Raw genomic sequence first — 22,543 nt, 5'->3', positions numbered from 1 at the left:
TGTTTAATTTCTGTTTCCATGATCTGTCCATTGATGAGAGTGGGATGTTGAAGTCTCCTACTATTATTGTGTGAGGTGCAATGTGTGTTTTGAGCTTCAGTAAGGTTTCTTTTACGTATGTAGGTGCCCTTGTATTTGGGGCATAGATATTTAGGATTGAGAGTTCATCTTGGTGGATTTTTCCTTTGATGAATATGAAGTGTCCTTCCTTATCTTTTTTGATGACTTTTAGTTGAAAATTGATTTTATTTGATATTAGAATGGCTACTCCAGCTTGCTTCTTCTGCCCATTTGCTTGGAAAGTTGTTTTCCAGCCTTTCACTCTGAGGTAGTGTCTGTCTTTGTCTCTGAGGTGTGTTTCTTGTAGGCAGCAGAATGCAGGGTCCTCGTTGCGTATCCAGTTTGTTAATCTATGCCTTTTTATTGGGGAGTTGAGGCCATTGATGTTGAGAGATATTAAGCAATAGTGATTAATGCTTCCTGTTATATTCATATTTGGATGTGAGGTTATGTTTGTGTGCTTTTCTTCTCTTTGTTTTGTTGCCAAGACGATTAGTGTCTTGCTTCTTCTAGGGTATAGCTTGCCTCCTTATGTTGGGCTTTACCATTCATTATCCTTTGTAGTGCTGGATTTGTAGAAAGATATTGTGTAAATTTGGTTTTGTCATGGAATATCTTGGTTTCTCCATCTAATTGAGAGTTTTGCAGATACAGTAACCTGGGCTGGCATTTGTGTTCTCTTAGGGTCTGTATGACATCTGTCCAGCATCTTCTGGCTTTCATAGTCTCTGGGGAGAAGTCTGGTGTGATTCTGATAGTTCTGCCTTTATATGTTACTTGACTTTTTTCCCTTACTGCTTTTAATATTCTTTCTTTATTTTTTTCGTTTCGTGTTTTGACTATTATGTGACAGGAGAAGTTTCTTTTCTGGTCCAATCTGTTTGGAGTTCTGCAGGCTTTTTGTGTGCTTATGGGCATCTCTTTCTTTAGGTTAGGGAAATTTTCTGCTATGATTTTGTTGGAGATATTTACTGGTCCTTTGAGCTGGGAGTCTTCACTTTCTTCTATACCTATTATCCTTAGCTTTGTTCTTCTCATTGAGTCCTGAATTTCCTGTATGTTTTGGACTATTAGCCTTTTCCCTTTTACATTATCTTTGACAGTTGTGTCGATGATTTCTATGGAATCTTCTGTTTCTGAGATTCTCTCTTCTATCTCTTGTATTCTGTTGGTTATGCTTGTAACTACGGCTCCTAGTCTCTTCCTTTGTTTTTTTTTATATCCAGGGTTGTTTCCCTGTGTCTTTCCTGATTGCCTCTATTTCCATTTTTAATTCCTTTAACTGTTTGATTGTGTTTTCCTGGAATTTATTCAGTGATTTTTGTGAATCCTCTCTGTAGGCTTCTCCCTGTTTATTTATGTTTTCCTGTGTTTCTCTGGGGGAGTTCTTCATGTGTTTCTTGAAGTCCTCCAGTATCATGATCAAATATGATTTTAAATCTAGATCTTGCTTTTCTGGTGTGTTTGGATATTCAGTGTTTGCTTTGGTGGGAGAATTGGGCTCCAATGATGCCATGTAGTCTTGGTTTCTGTTGCTTGAGTTCCTGGGCTTGCCTCTTGCCATCAGATTATCTCTGGTGTTACTTTGTTCTGGTATTTCTGACAGTAGGTAGAGTGTCCTATAAGCCTCTGTGTCAGGAGTGCTGTAGACCTGTTTTCCTGTTTTCTTTCAGCCAGTTATGGTAACAGAGTGTTCTGCTTTCGGGTGTGTAGTTTTTCCTATATACAGGTCTTCATCTGTTCCTGTGGGCCTGTGTCCTGAGTTCACCAGGCAGGTCATTTGGAGCAGGAAATTGGTCTTACCTGTGGTCCTGAGGCTCAAGTTTGCTCGTGGGGTGTTGCTTATGAGCTCTCCATGAGTGCAGCCACCAGGAGGACCTGCACCGCCCTTACCGGTATCCCCTGTGCACCAGGGTCCCAGATGGCGTTTGGTGTTTTCCTCTGGAGTCAGAAATGTGGGCAGAGTGTAGTCTCTTCTAGCTTTCCAGGCTTTTCTGCCTCTCTGAAGGTTTAGCTCTCCTTCCCAGGGGATTTGGGCACAGGAAACTGTTGATCTGGTAGGTCCCTTCAGGTTCCGGTGGTGTCTTGGGCACATTGGACCTGCAGCTCCAGTGCCCTTATCTACCAGATCCCAAAGTCCGTATACAGTTTCCTCTTGGGCCAGGGATGTGGGCAGGGGTGGGTAGTGTTGGTGATCTCTTCTGCTCTGCAGTCTCAGGAGTGCCTACCTGTCCGGGCTGTGAGCTCTCTCTCCCACGGGGTTTGGGAGTAATGAGCTGCAGGTGGGGATCAGCAAGGTTGGGAATCCTTTAAAATATTTTATTTATCCTTTTATTTTCCATTAATTAACATTCATTTTACATCATGGCTGCTGCCCCCCTCTCCTTTTTTTCCTGTGAGAAGGCAGGGCTCATCATGAGTATTCCCCCCATCCTGACCAACCCCTACCACTACCACCACCATGGCATATCAATTCTCTGCAGAACTAAGTTTATCCACTTTCACTGAGTCCTGAAAATACAGTCCCATTAGGGGAATGGATTCCACAGAGAGGCAACAGCATTAGGGTCAGCCCCATTCCAGTTGTTGGGGGACCCACATGAATACTAAGCTTCACATCTGCTACATATGTGCTAGGGGCTTTGTTCTAATGGTGGCTGTTTTTTGTTTGTGGCTCAGTCTCTAAGAGATCTCAAGGGTTCAGGTTAATTCACTCTGTTGATCTTCCTGTGGAGTTTCTATTCACTCTGGGGCCCTCAGTCCTGCCAGTCTTTCCCCCAAATCTTCCATAAGAGTCCCCAAGCTCCAGAAATGTTTGGATGTGGGTTTCTGCATCTGGGTCAGTCAGCTGCTGTGTGAAGCCTCTCAGAGGATAGTTACGTTAGGTTCCTGTTTTCAATCAAGCAGATAATCACTAGTAGTGTCAGGAATTGGTGCTTACCCATGGGATGGATCTCAAGTTGGGCCAGTTATTGATTGGTAATTCCTTCAGTCTTTGGTCATCTATGTCACTGCATTTTTTTTAGAGACAAGACAAATTGTGGGTTGAAAATATTGTGGGGATATGTGTGGACAATCCTGAGACCACAGGACAAAAACACTTCTGCCCACTTTTGCCCACATTCCTGACCCAAGAGGAAACTGCATAGTACCTTTGGAGACAGGAATATAGAGGCAGTAAGCGGCAGTAACCTGCTGTTTTCTGCATGCGCCTGGATCTGAACTGAACTGGTCACACAGTTCCATACACCCAAATACTGTGGGGGAGAGAACTGGAACCTCAGAAGTGTGGACACTCTTGAAAACTCAGAGGAGACAACTACTTTCTGCCCATATTCCTGACCCAAGAGGAAATCACCTTGTGTCATCTGTGCCCCCTAGGCACAGGGACCTTGGAGTAAACAGGGGCAGGATCTTTTGGGTTTCTACCTGTGCCAAGAGCTGAAAGCTTGTTGCCAGGAATGCCTACACACCTTAGAGCAGAGATAAGACCAACTTTTATGCTTCAAGTGACCTGGCTGGTGGACTCAGTACATACAAAGGCAGAAATCCTCTGGGACAGGACACTTCCAGTTTCTGGCTTTGCTTGGAACTGAACTGAACCCATCCCATAGCTCCCTGTACCCAAATCACAGGGGGGAGAGAGCTGAACTTCCAGAAGTGAGGACAATCCTGAGACCACAAGACAAATCACAACTTCTGCCTACTTCTGCTCACTTCCCTGACCCAAGAAGAAACTGCATAGTGCCTCTGGACACAGGAATATAGGAACAGTCAGTGGTAGGAACCTGCTGGTTTCTGCCTGAACTAAATCAGTCAAACAGCCCCCTGTACCCAAATCCCATGGGGGAGAGAGCTGGACCCTCAGAAGTGTGGAGACTCCTGAGAACTCAGAGGAGACAACTACTTTTTGCCAACATTCCTGACCCAAGAGAAAATCACCTAGTGCCATCTGTGCCCCCTGGGCGCAGGGACCTAGGAGCTGTTGGGGAAGGACACTTCAGGTTTCTGCCTGTGCCAAGAGCTGAAAGCCAGTTGCCAGGAGTGCCTAAAAGCCTGAGAGCATAGCTCTCTGTCCTCAGAACAGGCTGAAAGAAAACAGGTCTACAGGAGTGCTGACACACAGGCCTACAGGAGGGTCAAGCCACTGTCACAGACAGCAAGAGAAGCTAACAGCAGAGACAACCTGACGGCATGAGGCAAGCACAGGAAACTAAGCAACAGAAAAAGACTATTTGGAATCATCAGAGTCCAGTTCTCCCACCAAAGCAAATAATGGATATCCAAACACACTGGAAAAGCAAGATTTAGGTTTAAAATCACATTTTATAATGATGATGGAGGACTTTATACGGACAAAAATAACTCCCTTAAAGAAATACAGGACAACACAAGTAGACAAGTAAAAGTCCTTAAAGAGGAAACACAAAAATCCCTTAAAGAAATATAGGAAAGCACAAACAGGTGAAGGAATTGAACAAAACTGTCTAGGATTTAAAAATGGAAATAGGAATAATAAAAAAGCACAAAAGGAGACATACCCTGAAGATAGAAAACCTAGGGAATAGATCAGGAGTCATAGATGCAAGCATCACCAACAGAATACAAGAAATAGAAGAGGGAATCTCAGGGGCAGAAGATACCACAGAAAACATCAAGACAACTATGAAAGATAATGGAAAACACAAAAGGATCCTAGCCCAAAATATTCAGGAAATTCAGTGCACAATGAGAAGATCAAACCTAAAGATAATAGGTATAGAAAGAATGAAGACTCCAACTTAAAGGGCCAGTAATATCTTCAACAAAATTATAGATGAAAACTTCCCCAACCTGAAGTAAGAGATGCCCACAAATGTACATGAACCATACAGAACTCCAAATAGAGTAGACCAGAAAAGAGATTCCTTCTGTCATATAATAGTCAAAACAAAGCACAAAACAAAGAAAGAATTTTAAAAGCAGTAAGGGAAAAAGGCCAAGTAACATACAAAGGCAGACCTATAAGAATTATAGAGACTATGAAAGCCAGAAGACCCTGTGCAGATGTCATACAGACCCTAAGAGAACACCAATGCCAGCCCAGGCTACTATATCCAGCAAAACTCAACATAGATGGAGAAACCAAGATATTCCATGACAAAAGGTAATTTACACAATATCATTCTACAAATCCATCCCTATAAAGGGTAACAGATGGAAAACTCCAACACAAGGAGGGAAACTAAAGCCTAGACAAACAAGAAATTAATCTCCTTGCAACAAAACCCAAAAAGAGAGACACACAAACATAATTCCACCTTGAACAAAGAAAATAACAGGAAGCAGCAATCACTATTCCTTAATATCTCTTAACATTAATGGACTCAATTCCCCAATAAAAAGACATAGACTAACTGACTGGATATGTAATGAGGACCCAGCATTTTGCTGCCCATAGGAACCATACCTCAGGACAAAGACAGACACTACCTCAGAGTATAAGGCTGGAAAACAATTTTCCAAGCACATGGCCCAAAGAAACAAGCTGGAATAGCCATTTTAATATCGAATAAAATAGACTTTCATCTAAAAGTCATAAAAAATATAAGGAACTACACTTCATATTCATCAAAGGAAAAATTCACCACGATGAATTCTCAATCCTAAATATATATACTCCAAATGTGAGGGCACCTACATACATAAAAGAAACCTTTCTAAAGCTCAAATCACACATTGGACCTGACACAATAATAGTAGGAGATTTCAACACCACACTCTCATCAATGGAGAGATCATGGAAACAGAAATTAAGCAGAGACATAGAGAAAGTAAGAAGTTATGAACCAAATGGACTTAAAAGATATTTATAGAACATTTTATCTTAAAGCAAAAGGATATACCGTCTTCTGAGCACCTCATGGTACCTTCTCCAAAACTGACCATATAATCAGTCACAAAACAGGTCTCTACAGATACAGGAAAATAGAAATAATCCCATGCATCTTATTAGATCAACATGGAATAAGTTTGGTCTTTAATAACAACAAATTGACAGAAAGCACACATATACAGGGAAGTTGAGCAACATGATAACTTGGTGAAGGAAGAAATAAAGAAAGTAATTGACGACTACTTAGAATTTACTGAAAATGAAGGCATAACATACCCAAACTTATGAAACACAATGAAAGCAAAACTAAGAGGAAAGCTCATAGCTCTAAGTGCCTGTAAAAAGAAACAGGAGAGAGCATACATCAGCAGCTTGACAGTACACCTAAAATCTCTTGAACAGAACAAAGCAAATATACCCAAGAGGAGTAGAAGGCAGGAAATAATCAAACTCAGGGCTGAAATCAACCAAGTAGAAACAAAAAGGACTATACAAAAAAAATCAACAAAACCAGGAGCTGGTTCTTTGAGAAAATAAACAAGATAAATAAACCCTTAGCCAGACTAATCAGAGAGCACAGAGAGTGTATCCAAATTAGCTAAATCAAAAATAAAAAGAGAGCCATAACAACAGAATCCGAGGGAATTAAAAAAAAATCATCAGATTCTACTACAAAAGTATATATTCAAAAAGCTCGCAGCAGCTCTCTGCTCCCAGACCCGGCGAGAGAGAGACCCAACCGCCTGGTCAGGTGGGCACTCCTGAGGCTGCAGAGCGGAAGAGACCACCAACACTGCTCACCCCTGCCCACATCCCTGGCCCAAGAGGAAACTGTATAAGGCCTCTGGGCTCCCGTGGGGGAGGGCCCAGGAGCGGCAGGACCTCTGCGCCTGAGACACCGCCGGAACCTGAAAGAAACAGACCGGATAAACAGTTCTCTGCACCCAAATCCCGTGGGAGGGAGAGCTAAACCTTCAGAGAGGCAGACAAGCCTGGGAAACCAGAAGAGACTGCTCCCTGCACACACATCTCGGACGCCAGAGGAAAAAGCCAAAGACCATCTGGAACCCTGGTGCACTGAAGCTCCCGGAAGGGGCGGCACAGGTCTTCCTGGTTGCTGCCGCTACAGAGAGCCCCTGGGCAGCACGCCACGATCGAACCTGAGCCTCGGGACCACAGGTAAGACCAAATTTTCTGCTGCAAGAAAGCTGCCTGGTGAACTCAAGACACAGGCCCACAGGAACAGCTGAAGACCGGTAGAGAGGAAAAACTACACGCCCGAAAGCAGAACACACTGTCCCCATAACTGACTGAAAGAGAGGAAAACAGGTCTACAGCACTCCTGACACACAGGCTTATAGGTCAGTCTAGCCACTGTCAGAAAAGCAGAACAAAGTAACACTAGAGATAATCTGATGGCGAGAGGCAAGCGCAGGAACCCAAGCAACAGAAACCAAGACTGCATGCCATCATCGGAGCCCAATTCTCCCACCAAAACAAACATGGAATATCCAAACACACCAGAAAAGCAAGATCTAGTTTCAAAATCATATTTGATCATGATGCTGGAGGACTTCAAGAAAGACATGAACACACTTAGGGAAACACAGGAAATCATTAATAAACAAGTAGAAGCCTACAGAGAGGAATGGCAAAAATCCCTGAAAGAATTCCAGGAAAACACAATCAAACAGTTGAAGGAATTAAAAATGGAAATAGAAGCAATCAAGAAAGAACACATGGAAACAACCCTGGATATAGAAAACCAAAAGAAGAGACAAGGAGCCGTAGATACAAGCTTCACCAACAGAATACAAGAGATGGAAGAGAGAATCTCAGGAGCAGAAGATTCCATAGAAATCATTGACTCAACTGTCAAAGATAATGTAAAGCGGAAAAAGCTACTGGTCCAAAACATACAGGAAATCCAGGACTCAATGAGAAGATCAAACCTAAGGATAATAGGTATAGAAGAGAGTGAAGACTCCCAGCTCAAAGGACCAGTAAATATCTTCAACAAAATCATAGAAGAAAACTTCCCTAACCTAAAAAAAGAGATACCCATAGGCATACAAGAAGCCTACAGAACTCCAAATAGATTGGACCAGAAAAGAAACACCTCCCGTCACATAATTGTCAAAACACCAAACGCACAAAATAAAGAAAGAATATTAAAAGCAGTAAGGGAAAAAGGTCAAGTAACATATAAAGGCAGACCTATCAGAATCACACCAGACTTCTCGCCAGAAACTATGAAGGCCAGAAGATCCTGGACTGATGTCATACAGACCCTAAGAGAACACAAATGCCAGCCCAGGTTACTGTATCCAGCAAAACTCTCAATTAACATTGATGGAGAAACCAAGATATTCCATGACAAAACCAAATTTACACAATATCTTTCTACAAATCCAGCACTACAAAGGATAATAAATGGTAAAGCCCAACATAAGGAGGCAAGCTATACCCTAGAAGAAGCAAGAAACTAATCGTCTTGGCAACAAAACAAAGAGAATGAAAGCACACAAACATAACCTCACATCCAAATATGAATATAAAGGGAAACAATAATCACTATTCCTTAATATCTCTCAATATCAATGGCCTCAACTCCCCAATAAAAAGACATAGATTAACAAACTGGATACGCAACGAGGACCCTGCATTCTGCTGCCTACAGGAAACACACCTCAGAGACAAAGACAGACACTACCTCAGAGTGAAAGGCTGGAAAACAACTTTCCAAGCAAATGGTCAGAAGAAGCAAGCTGGAGTAGCCATTCTAATATCAAATAAAATCAATTTCCAACTAAAAGTCATCAAAAAAGATAAGGAAGGACACTTCATATTCATCAAAGGAAAAATCCACCAAGATGAACTCTCAATCCTAAATATCTATCCCCCAAATACAAGGGCACCTACATACGTAAAAGAAACCTTACTAAAGCTCAAAACACACATTGCACCTCACACAATAATAGTGGGAGATTTGAACACCCCACTCTCATCAATGGACAGATCATGGAAACAGAAATTAAACAGTGATGTCGACAGACTAAGAGAAGTCATGAGCCAAATGGACTTAACGGATATTTATAGAACATTCTATCCTAAAGCAAAAGGATATACCTTCTTCTCAGCTCCTAATGGTACTTTCTCCAAAATTGACCATATAATTGGTCAAAAAACGGGCCTCAACAGGTACAAAAAGATAGAAATAATCCCATGCGTGCTATCGGACCACCACGGCCTAAAACTGGTCTTCAATAACAATAAGGGAAGAATGCCCACATATACGTGGAAATTGAACAATGCTCTACTCAATGATAACCTGGTCAAGGAAGAAATAAAGAAAGAAATTAAAAACTTTTTAGAATTTAATGAAAATGAAGATACAACATACTCAAACTTATGGGACACAATGAAAGCTGTGCTAAGAGGAAAACTCATAGCGCTGAGTGCCTGCAGAAAGAAACAGGAAAGAGCATATGTCAGCAGCTTGACAGCACACCTAAAAGCTCTAGAACAAAAAGAAGCAAATACACCCAGGAGGAGTAGAAGACAGGAAATAATCAAACTCAGAGCGGAAATCAACCAAGTAGAAACAAAAAGGACCATAGAAAGAATCAACAGGACCAAAAGTTGGTTCTTTGAGAAAATCAACAAGATAGATAAACCCTTAGCCAGACTAACGAGAGGACACAGAGAGTGCGTCCAAATTAACAAAATCAGAAATGAAAAGGGAGACATAACTACAGATTCAGAGGAAATTCAAAAAATCATCAGATCTTACTATAAAAACCTATATTCAACAAAATTTGAAAATCTTCAGGAAATGGACAATTTCCTAGACAGATACCAGGTATCAAAGTTAAATCAGGAACAGATAAACCAGTTAAACAACCCCATAACTCCTAAGGAAATAGAAGCAGTCATTAAAGGTCTCCCAACCAAAAAGAGCCCAGGTCCAGATGGGTTTAGTGCAGAATTCTATCAAACCTTCATAGAAGACCTCATACCAATATTATCCAAACTCTTCCACAAAATTGAAACAGATGGAGCCCTACCGAATTCCTTCTACGAAGCTACAATTACTCTTATACCTAAACCACACAAAGACACAAGAAAGAAAGAGAACTTCAGACCAATTTCCCTTATGAATATCAATGCAAAAATACTCAATAAAATTCTGGCAAACCGAATTCAAGAGCACATCAAAACAATCATCCACCATGATCAAGTAGGCTTCATCCCAGGCATGCAGGGATGGTTTAATATACGGAAAACCATCAACGTGATCCATTATATAAACAAACTGAAAGAACAGAACCACATGATCATTTCATTAGATGCTGAGAAAGCATTTGACAAAATTCAACCCCCCTTCATGATAAAAGTCCTGGAAAGAATAGGAATTCAAGGCCCATACCTAAACATAGTAAAAGCCATATACAGCAAACCAGTTGCTAACATTAAACTAAATGGAGAGAAACTTGAAGCAATCCCACTAAAATCAGGGACTAGACAAGGCTGCCCACTCTCTCCCTACTTATTCAATATAGTTCTTGAAGTTCTAGCCAGAGCAATCAGACAACAAAAGGAGATCAAAGGATACAGATCGGAAAAGAAGAGGTCAAAATATCACTATTTGCAGATGACATGATAGTATATTTAAGTGATCCCAAAAGTTCCACCAGAGAACTACTAAAGCTGATAAACAACTTCAGCAAAGTGGCTGGGTATAAAATTAACTCAAATAAATCAGTTGCCTTCCTCTATACAAAAGAGAAACAAGCCGAGAAAGAAATTAGGGAAACGACACCCTTCATAATAGACCCAAATAATATAAAGTACCTCGGTGTGACTTTAACCAAGCAAGTAAAAGATCTGTACAATAAGAACTTCAAGACACTGAGGAAAGAAATTGAAGAAGACCTCAGAAGATGGAAAGATCTCCCATGCTCATGGATTGGCAGGATTAATATAGTAAAAATGGCCATTTTACCAAAAGCAATCTACAGATTCAATGCAATCCCCATCAAAATACCAATCCAATTCTTCAAAGAGTTAGACAGAACAATTTGCAAATTCATCTGGAATAACAAAACACCCAGGATAGCTAAAGCTATCCTCAACAATAAAAGGACTTCAGGGGGAATCACTATCCCTGAACTCAAGCAGTATTACAGAGCAATAGTGATAAAAACTGCATGGTATTGGTACAGAGACAGACAGATAGACCAATGGAATAGAATTGAAGACCCAGAAATGAACCCACACACCTATGGTCACTTGATTTTTGACAAAGGAGCCAAAACCATCCAATGGAAAAAAGATAGCATTTTCAGCAAATGGTGCTGGTTCAACTGGAGGGCAACATGTAGAAGAATGCAGATCGATCCATGCTTATCACCCTGTACAAAGCTTAAGTCCAAGTGGATCAAGGACCTCCACATCAAACCAGACACACTCAAACTAATAGAAGAAAAACTAGGGAAGCATCTGGAACACATGGGCACTGGAAAAAATTTCCTGAACAAAACACCAATGGCTTATGCTCTAAGATCAAGAATCGACAAATGGGATCTCATAAAACTGCAAAGCTTCTGTAAGGCAAAGGACACTGTGGTTAGGACAAAACGGCAACCAACAGATTGGGAAAAGATCTTTACCAATCCTACAACAGATAGAGGCCTTATATCCAAAATATACAAAGAACTCAAGAAGTTAGACCGCAGGGAAACAAATAACCCTATTAAAAAATGGGGTTCAGAGCTAAACAAAGAATTCACAGCTGAGGAATGCCGAATGGCTGAGAAACACCTAAAGAAATGTTCAACATCTTTAGTCATAAGGGAAATGCAAATCAAAACAACCCTGAGATTTCACCTCACACCAGTGCGATTGGCTAAGATCAAAAACTCAGGTGACAGCAGATGCTGGCGAGGATGTGGAGAAAGAGGAACACTCCTCCATTGTTGGTGGGATTGCAGACTGGTAAAACCATTCTGGAAATCAGTCTGGAGGTTCCTCAGAAAATTGGACATTGAACTGCCTGAGGATCCAGCTATACCTCTCTTGGGCATATACCCAAAAGATGCCTCAACATATAAAAGAGACACGTGCTCCACTATGTTCATCGCAGCCTTATTTATAATAGCCAGAAAATGGAAAGAACCCAGATGCCCTTCAACAGAGGAATGGATACAGAAAATGTGGTACATCTACACAATGGAATATTACTCAGCTATCAAAAACAACGAGTTTATGAAATTCGTAGGCAAATGGTTGGAACTGGAAAATATCATCCTGAGTGAGCTAACCCAATCACAGAAAGACATACATGGTATGCACTCATTGATAAGTGGCTATTAGCCCAAATGCTTGAATTACCCTAGATCCCTAGAACAAACGAAACTCAAGACAGATGATCAAAATGTGAATGCTTCACTCCTTCTTTAAATGAGGAAAAAGAATACCCTTGGCAGGGAAGGGAGAGGCAAAGATTAAAACAGAGACTGAAGGAACACCCATTCAGAGCCTGTCCCACATTTGGCCCATACATATACAGCCACCCAATTAGACAAGATGGATGAAGCAAAGAAGTGCAGACCGACAGGAGCCGGATGTAGATCGCTCCTGAGAGACACAGCCAGAATACAGCAAATACAGAGGCGAATGCCAGCAGCAAACCACTGAACTGAGAATAGGTCCCCTATTGAAGGAATCAGAGAAAGAACTGGAAGAGCTTGAAGGGGCTCGAGACCCCAAAAGTACAACAATGCCAAGCAACCAGAGCTTCCAGGGACTAAGCCACTACCTAAAGACTGTACATGGACTGACCCTGGACTCTGACCCCATAGGTAGCAATGAATATCCTAGTAAGAGCACCAGTGGAAGGGGAAGCCCTGGGTCCTGCTAAGACTGAACCCCCAGTGAACCAGTCTATGGGGGGAGGGCGGCAATGGCGGGAGGGTTGGGAGGGGAACACCCATAAGGAAGGGGAGGGGGGAGGGGGATGTTTGCCCGGAAACCGGGAAAGGGAATAACACTCGAAATGTATATAAGAAATACTCAAGTTAATAAAAAAAAAAAAAGCTCTGGAAAATCTGGAGGAAATGGACAATTTTCTAGACAGATACCAAGTACCAAAGTTAAATCCGGAACAGATAAACCATCTAATGAACCCCATAACTCCTAAAGAAATAGAAGCAGTTATTAAAAGTCTCCTAACCGAAAAGAGCCCAGGACCAGATGGGTTTAGTGCAGAATTCTATCAGATCTTCATAGAAGACCTCATACCAATACTGTCCAAACTATTCCACAAAATAGAAATAGACAGAGCACTACCAAATTCCTTATATGAAGCCACAATTACTCTAATACCTCAACCACACGAAGACCTAACAACAAAAGAGAACTTTGGACAATTTCCCTTATGAATATCAATGCAAAAATACTCAATAAAATTCTTGCTTATCGAATCAGAGAACACATCATAACGATCATCCATCATGATCAAGTAGGCTTCATCTTAGGGATGCAGGGATGGTTCAATATATGGAAATCCATCAAGGTAATCCACTATATAAACAAACTCAAAGAGAAAATCCACATGATCATTTAATTAGATGCTGAGAAACTGTTTGACAAAATTCAACACCCCTTCATGAAAGTCCTGGAAAGATCAGGAATTCAAGGCCCATATCTAAGCATAGTAAAAGCCATATACAGCAAACCAGTCGCTAACATTAAACTAAATGGAGAGAAACTTGAAGCAATCCCACTAAAATCAGGGACTAGCCAAGGCTGCCCACTTTCTTCCTACCTATTCAATATAGTTCTTGAAGTCCTAGGTAGAGCAATTAGACAATGAAAAGAGGTCAAAAGGATACAAATTGGAAAAAAGAAGTCAAAATGTCACTATTTGTAGATGATATGATAGTATACTTAAGTGACCCCAAAAGTTCCATGAAAGAAGTACTAAGCCTCATCAACAACTTCAGAAAAGTGGTTGGACAGAAAATTAATTTAAACAAATCAGTTGCCTTCTTCTACACAAAGGATAAACAGACTGAAAGAAATTAAGGAAATGACACCCATCTCAATAGTCCCAAATAATATAAAATACATCGGTGTGACTTTAACCAAGCAAGTGAAAGAACTGTATGGCAAAAACTTCAAGTCTCTGAAGAAAGAAATTGAAGAAGATATTGGAAGATGAAGTCCTATGACCTCCCATGCTCATGGATATAGTAAAAATGGCCATTTTCCCAAAAGCAATATATGTATTCAATGCAATCCCTTTCCAGATTCCAACTCAATTCTTCATAGAGTTAGAAAGAGCAATTTGCAAATTCATTTGGAATAATAAAAAAACTCAGGATAAAATACTGTCCCCAACAATAAAATAACCTCTGGGGGAATCACCATCCATGACCTCAAGCCATATTACTGAGCAATAGTGATAAAAACTGTATAGTATTGGTACAGAGAGAGGCAGGTAGATTAGTGGAATAGAATCAAAACCCAGAAATGAACCCCCATACTATGGTCACTTGATCTTTGACAGACGAGCTGAAAGCATCCAATGGAAAAAAGATAGCATTTTCAACAAATGGTGCTGGTTCAACTGCAGGTCAGCATGTACAAGAATGTAAATTGATCCATTCTCATTGCCCTGTACAAAGCTGAAGTCCAAGTGGATCAAGGACCTCCACCTCAAACCAGATACACTCAAATTAATAGAAGAAAAAATGGGAAAGAGTCTTGATTACATGGGTACTGGGGAAAATTTCCTGAACCAATGGCTTATGCTATAAGATCAAAAATCGACAAATGGTACATCATGAAAGAGCAAAGCTTCTGTAAGCACAAGGACACTGTCATTAGGACAAAATGGCAACTAAGAGATTGGGAAACGATCTTTACCAATCCTACATCTGATAGAGGGCTAATATCCAAAATATACAAAAACTCAAGAAGTTAGACATCAGAGAGACAAATAACCCTCTTAAAATGGGGTATGGAGCTAAACAAAACATTCTCAGCTGAGGAATATCAAATGGCTAAGAAGAACCTAAAGAAATGTTCAATATCCTTAGTCATCAGGGAAATGCAAATCGAAACAACCTTGAGATTTCACCTCACACCAGTGAGAATAGCTAAGACCAAAAAGTCAGGTGACAACAGATGCTGGTAAGGATATGGAGAAAGAGGAACAGTCCTCCAATATTGTTGGCATTCCAAACTGGCACAACCACTCTGGATATCAGTCTGGAGGTTCCTCAGAAAATTGGACATTGCACTACCTGAGCACCCAGCTATACTTCTCCTTAAAAGATTCTCCAACATTCAACAAAGACATGTGCTCCACTATGTTCTTAGCAGCCTTCTTAAAGAACCCAGATGCCCTTCAACAGAGGAATGGATACAGAAAATATGGTACATCTACATGAAGGAATACTACTCAGTTATCAAAAACAATGACTTCATGAAATTCATAGGCAAATGGATTGAACTAGAAAATATCATCCTCAGTTAGTTATCCCAATCACGGAAATACACACATGCTATGTACTCACTTATAAATGTATGTTAGCCCAAAAGCTCGAATTACCCAAGATATAAGCCACTTGAAACTCAAGAAGAAGGCAATCAAAGTGTGGATGCTTCACTCCTTTAAAAGGTGGAACAACAATATTCCTTTGCGGGGATATCGAGGCAAAGTTTGGAGCAGAGAATGAAGGACTGGCCATTCAGAGCCTGCTGCACATGTGGCCCACATATGTACAGCTACCAAAACTAGATACAATACGATTGATGAAGCTAAGAAGTGCATGCTGGCAGGAGTATGTATGTATGTATGTATGTATGTATGTATGTATGTATGTATGTATGTATGTATATCTCCTAAGAGACACAGCCAGTGCATTTCAAATATAGAGGTGAATGTTAGTAGCAAACCATTGAATTGAGAACGGGACCCCATTGGAGGAATTAGAGAAAGGATTGAAATAGCTGAAGGGGGTTGCCATCCCTTAACAGCATTGCCACCAACCAGATCTCCTAGGGATTAAACCACTACCCAAAGCCTATCCATGACCCATGGTTCCAGCTGCATATATAGCAGAAGATGGCCTTATTGGGCACCAATGGAAGGAGAAGCCCTTGTTTCTGCCGAGGTTGGACTCTAGTGTAGGGGAATATCAGGGGGACGGGAGTGGGGTTAGATTGGAGGGAGGAGGGGAACATCCTTATAAAAGAAAGGGAGGTGGATGGGATATGGAGGTTATGTCTGGGAAACAGGGATCAGGATTAACATTTGAAATGTAAATAAAAAATATCCAATAAAATAAAAAAATTCAACTAGAGAAACCCAATTGCAAGATCTGTACTGTATACATACAGTGTAACAACTGTTCTTTGTCTATATTCCTAAATTTTGCTCTGCAGTTTAACTTTTTGTCAATATGTTCCCATATATTCATATGTTTGGCATTATGTAATATACTAGGTGAAATATGATTAGTCAGTTGGTGTATATAAAATAAGCTTGTAGTTACTTTAACATGCTATTATATTGCTGCTATGGAAGGGATAAGTAAAAGTTCTGATATGGATGTGTATCATTTTTTTTTCTCAGAGACTGCCCTCTAGGTGCAATGCATATTGTGGTCCTGGAATCAGAAAATTCTGGTGGGATGGAATGGGAGCCAGTTGATTTCATTAAGCTCTTTCCTAGAAAATGAAAATTTCTGGTTAGTTGATATTGTTCTTCCTATGGTGTTGCAAACCTCTTCAGCTCCTTCGGGTCTTTCTGAAACACCTCCATTGGGGTCCTCAGGTTCAGTCCAATGGTTGGCTATGAGCGTCAGACTCTGTATTTGTCAGGCTGTGATACAGCCTCTCCAGAGACAGCTATAACAGGCTCTTGTCAGAAAGCAGTTCTTGGCATTCACAATAGTGACTGGGTTTGGTGTCTCTGTATAGGATAGATCCCAAGTTGGGGCAGTATCTGGATGGTCTTTCCTTCACTCTCTGCTCTACATTTTGTTCCTGGATTTCTTTTAGACAGGAGTCATTCTGGAGTATAAGTTTGGAGATGAGCGGGTTGCTCCATTACTCAACTGTGGGCCTTGCATAACCTCTGGGTCTTGTCTCTGCAGGTTCTCCCTCCCCATTGCTAGACATTTCAGCTAATCTTCTCTCTGTTGAGTGTTCTTGCTTTCCTGGCATCTTTGATTTGATCATGGCTACTCCTAGTTTCCCATCCCCCATTGCTACACACCAATGTTCAAATTTCACACCCTCTGTATGTGTCATTCCTGTCTCCTCCGACACCTGATCCTGCCCTCCTTTCCTCCTCCCAAATCCTTCCCACACTGCAACTCTGGAGAGAGCTCCCAGGGACTAAACTATTAACGAAAGAGTACACATAGAGGGACCCATGACTCCATTCACATACATAGCAGAGGATGGCATTGTTTGACATCAATAGGAGGAGAGGCTCTTGGTCCTATGAAGGCTAATGTGGGAGAATGCCAGGGTGGTGAGGTGGGAGTGGGTTGGTGGGAACAACACCCTCATAGAAGCAGGGGGACAGGGAATGGGTTAGGGGGTTCCAGAGGAGAAACTAGGAAAAAGAATAATATTTGAAATGTAAATATATAAAATATCCAAAAAAAGAAAATGAATTTTTTTTTAGCATCTCAGCATTGTTTTAATTCAGTCAACTAGACAGGTAAAGTCTACTGTCACGGGACATAGAGGCAAATTTCAGGTTGACAGTCAGGCACCACCTATGTTAGCCTAGCCCAAGAAAATCAGAAGAAAAGAAAACAAAAAAGGATGCATTGGAAATACCACTTAAGGTTTATCTGGCATGAGAATGGTCTTCTAGGTCTATTAAGGTATGGAGGAAAATGAAGATACATAAAAAAATTACCAACCAAATAAAAATGTGGAACAGTTATTAGCATGAGAAATAAATACAAAAAGACATACAAGACATAGGTTCAGTTATGAACAACAATTATACTGTTGTAATGTAAATATTTAATCTTGTCATAAACAAAAAGTGTGATATATTGACTTGAGAAGATTTTGGCTGGACAGTGTGTGTAGACGCATAGGAATCTGGACCCTCATCTCCCACAGGAGAAACCCACAGGTATTAAGAGGGCTAAAAGCAGGTGACTATCATTTGAAATATGAAAGTTAATACTAAATATCTGAAAGTGTTGGAAATTACTACCTTTGGACTCTGGAACTTAAGGGTGGATTGGGAGGATGAATTCTACTGTTTTTTTTTAAATTAACTTGAGTATTTCTTATTTACATTTCGAGTGTTATTCCCTTTCCTGGTTTCCGGGCAATCATCCCCCTAATCCCTCCCTCTCCCCTTCTTTATGGGTGTTCCCCTCCCCATCCTCCCCCCATTGCCGCCCTCCCCCCAACAATCATGTTCACTGGGGGTTCAGTCTTAGCAGGACCAAGGGCTTCCCCTTCCACTGGTGATCTTACTAGAATATTCATTGCTACCTATGAGGTCAGAGTCCAGATTCCAGAGTCAGTCCATGTATAGTCTTTAGGTAGTGGCTTAGTCCCTGGAAGCTCTGGTTGCTTGGCATTGTTGTTCATAAGGGGTCTCGAGCTCCTTCAAGCTCTTCCAGTTCTTTCTCTGATTCCTTCAACGGGGGTCCCGTTCTCAGTTCAGTGGTTTGCTGCTGGCAATCGCCTCTGTATTTGCTGTATTCTGGCTGTGTCTCAAGTTCAGGAGCAAGTGGAGAAGAGAAAATAGCAAAAAGTCAACTGGACTATGCTAGGTGAATGCTGGAAATCAAGGATTAAGTTTTAGATTAATGAAGAGGACAAAGAATTACTTGAAGACTTCATTCATGATCTAGACACCGCCAAGTGAAAATTCACATGATTTTATATCTAAGAATTTTTGAATAATATTTGATACATGATGCATAGAATAATTTTATACACACCCTGTTTATTATGCTGCAATGTAATGGGATAAAATGTTATCTTATTGAAAGCAGTTAGCCACAATTATTCAAATTATGTTGTCAACTACAGAACCAATATTATGCAAAAATTATTTGTTTGGTGTGGTTACATACAAATGGAAGGCTGGTAGATTTAACCTGTAGTCATTTATAAAAAAATGAAATTCTTCAAAGGGCTTTTGTGGCAAGTATTATAGCTAAGAAGTTAAACTCCTTAACACTAAATATGATGAACTGAGTCCCAAGACTATTTTATAACACGAGATAGCCTAAGCCTAGAAAGTATCTTCTGAAATCCATACATTTTTATATTTTGTTTGTTATTCTATGCATAATATTTGGCTCTTGACCTCTGAATGGTTTTTCTAACTACAGAAGATAGAAGATTCTGATGAAGGCCTTGCAGGGCATAGAACTATGAGTTTAACAAAATGGCAGTACATGTCCTTTTATTGCTTTTTTTGTGAATAGTAGGATTCAGTTTTGTACATTACCTTGTCTATCTAGTAGCTCATACTTGATCATTCAAGCAGTGTCTCTTTGGTTCAATTTTGTTGGCTGGTTATTCATATAATTCTGATATTGATTACTTATTATTCACACAAATATTGTGCCACAATTGCCCTAACTGTATTATAGACAGGACAAAATCATGGATCAAAGGTTTTTGTTGCTGTTTACATTTCCACTGATGTGCAAAACACTTACTGTGTCCATTGTTTAGAGTACAGGATGAAGACTCTATGAATGTGTCAGCTCAACTACTTTTGGTTCAAAGAGTAATATTGATGTCTTTAGCAATCACTTCATGGAAGGCAACCTATGATTTTGTCATTGCCTATGAAGTTTGTATAATCCCATGGATTACCTTTGGCTAAAAATTTTATTAAATATCAAACAATACCAGAACTCAAAATGCTATTTGGTTGCAAGTACTGGCCATTTAAGGCCATGTCTCCCCTATTATTTAGTGACTCCATTTTTCATAGATAATTTGTAAGATTGTAGTGTAATAATATTCTATAAGTTAACTTTAATTTTAGGCATTTCCCCAAACACATTCTCCTTTATCCCTTTTTTGCCTTCCTACTTGCCACTTGATCCTCAAAGTATTTTTTATTTTCATTTCCTTTGTGGCTAATGATTTTTTACCTTCTCATGTTTTGTTGTCTAGTCATTTGAATTCCAGCTTCTAAGAAATTTTAGTAATCAAGCTAATTTATTTTGTGTTGTTCAGTTTTTTATTGTTTATATATTTTAGATACAAATCCTTTATGTCCAGTAACCAAAGAACATTTGGTAAGTAGCTGTCTAATTTTCCTTGGCTTTTAATGAGAACAACATTGAAGCTAAGTTGGTTATGACTGCAAAATCTAATTATACATTTCTACTTTATTGCAGTGTTTGTGTACTGTAGTGTCCTAGAGGCATACATTAACAGGTATAAAGGAACATAAATATTATGATATCCACAGTTTTGCCCTTCCTTCACACTACTTCTGATTCTATAAAGATCATTTTATATTTGAATTTTATATATTGTTTTTCATAGCTCTGTTTTTATTTATATAATGAAAGAAAAGGGAGCAACATTCAGAAACACACACACACACATGTACACACACAGAGACAGAGAGAGAGAGAGAGAGACAGAGAGAGAGAGAGAGAGAGAGGAAGTCAGAGAGACAGTGAGAGAGGAACCTATATGCTACCACAAGCAATTTCATGAAAACTGAAATTAAAATTGATTAATATTACTATTTCTATATATTAATGGACATGATTCTCCAACAATGTGAAAAGACACTAAAAGAATATATGTGAAAACAAAATTTATCATTCTGCTACAAAGAAATACACCTCAGAAACACAACAAAGAGATGAGGAATGTTTTTCCTTGTAAGCAGTCTTGAGTAGTAAGCTAGAATGCCATTCTAATATCTTGTAAAATAGATGAGCAAACATTTAATTCAAAGATTTTGGGAAGGACATTTCACAGTTGTCAAAAGATCCATCAAGCTGTGATCTCAATTCTGAGTGTTTCTGTCTCAAATGCAAGGACACCCACATTTGAAATATGTGAATAAAAGAAATATTAATAATACTAAATCAAACATAAAAACCCATATATTAAACTTGGGAGACTACAACACCCCAGTCTTTCTAATAGACAAGTCATAAAGTCAGAAGCTAATTGCAGAGATGAGAAAATGAACTAGTGGTAGGAAGCAAAAGGACTCAAAAGATGTTCACAGAAGTTTTTTTCAAAACAAAAGAATATAACTTCTCTTTAGTATTGCACAGAACCTTCTACAGAATTGACTCTGTTACTAAGAATGCCTCAAAAGATAAAAGATAACTAAAATAATCCCTTTTTGTTTCTACTTAGTTGATTTCAGCCCCAAGTTTGATTATTTCCTGCCTTCTACTCCTCTTGGGTTTGTTTATTTCTTTTTGTTCTAGAGCCTTTAGGTATACTGTCAAGCTGCTGATATATGCTCTCTCCTGTTTCTTTCTGCAGGCACTCAGAGCTATGAGTTTTCCTCTTAGTACCACTTTCATTGTGTCCCATAAGCTTTGGGAATGTTGTATCTTCATTTTCATTAAATTCTATGAAGTCTTTAATTTCTTTCTTTCTTTCTTCCTTGACCAAGTTGTCATTGAGTAGAGCATTGTTCAACTTCCATATATATGTGGGCTTTCTGTCATTATTGTTGTTATTGAAGACCAGTCTTAGTGTGTGGTGATCTGATAGGATGCATGGGATTATTTCTATCTTCCTGTATCTGTTGAGGCCTGTTTTGTGACTGATTATATCATCAATTTTGGAGAAGGTTCCATGAGGTGCTGAGAAGAAGGTATATCATTTTGATTTAGGATGGAAAGTTCTATACATATTGTGAAGTCCATTTCATTCATAACTTTTGTTAGTTTTTCTATGTGTCTGTTTAATTTCTGTTTCCATGATCTGTCCATTGATGAGAGTGGGGTGTTGAAATATCCTAGTATTATCATGTGAGGTGCAATGTGTGCTTTGAGCTTTAGTAAGGTTTCTTTTATGAATGTAGGTGCCCTTGCATTTGGAGCATAGATATTTAGGATTGAGAGTTCATCTTGGTGGATTTTTCCTTTGATGAATATGAAGTGTTCTTCCTTATTTTTTTAAATGACTCTTGGTTGAACGTCAATTTTATATGATATTAGAATGGCAACTCCAGCTTGTTTCTTTGGGCCATTTGCTTGGAAAGTTGTTTTCCAGCCATTTACTCTGAGGTAGTGTTTGTCTTTTTTCTCTGAGGTGTGTTTTCTGCATGCAGCAAAATGCTAGGTCCTCTTTAGCTATCCAGTCTGTTAGTCTATGCCTTTTTATTGTGGAATTGAGTCCATTGATGTAGAGATGTTAAGGAATAATGATTGTCACTTCCTGTTATTTTTGTTGTTAGAGGTGGAATTATGTTTGTCTCTCTTTTGGTTTCATTGCAAGGAAATTACATTCTTGCTTTCTATATGGTGTAGTTTCTCTCCTTGTGTTGGAGTTTTTTTTAAAATTTATTATCCTTTGTAGGGCTGGATTTGTAGAAAGATATTG

At 39.6% G+C, this 22,543-nt stretch overlaps 1 protein-coding gene across 4 annotated transcripts in view; it reads left to right on the top strand.

Moving 5' to 3' along the window:
* Lilrc2 (leukocyte immunoglobulin-like receptor, subfamily C, member 2) overlaps nt 1-20,482 on the top strand; it is a 42,065-nt gene extending 21,583 nt beyond the window's left edge. The window contains exons 5-6 of one of the 4 annotated variants that reach the window (XR_015642135.1): nt 20,216-20,253; nt 20,356-20,482. The gene's annotated coding sequence lies outside the window, so the exon portion shown is untranslated. Of the gene's footprint in view, nt 1-3,086; nt 6,541-20,215; nt 20,254-20,355 lie in introns of those variants that run through there. The other 3 variants (XR_015642129.1, XR_015642123.1, XR_015642134.1) reach the window with 3 other exon arrangements.
* Nucleotides 20,483-22,543: the final 2,061 nt, after the last annotated feature.

Source organism: Rattus norvegicus, chromosome 1, assembly GCF_021556685.1.
Source record: "Rattus norvegicus strain SHRSP/BbbUtx chromosome 1, alternate assembly SHRSP_T2T, whole genome shotgun sequence".
Taxonomy (NCBI): domain Eukaryota; kingdom Metazoa; phylum Chordata; class Mammalia; order Rodentia; family Muridae; genus Rattus; species Rattus norvegicus.
Note: the sequence above shows the minus strand (reverse complement) of the source record. Positions and strands in the feature narration are given on the sequence as shown.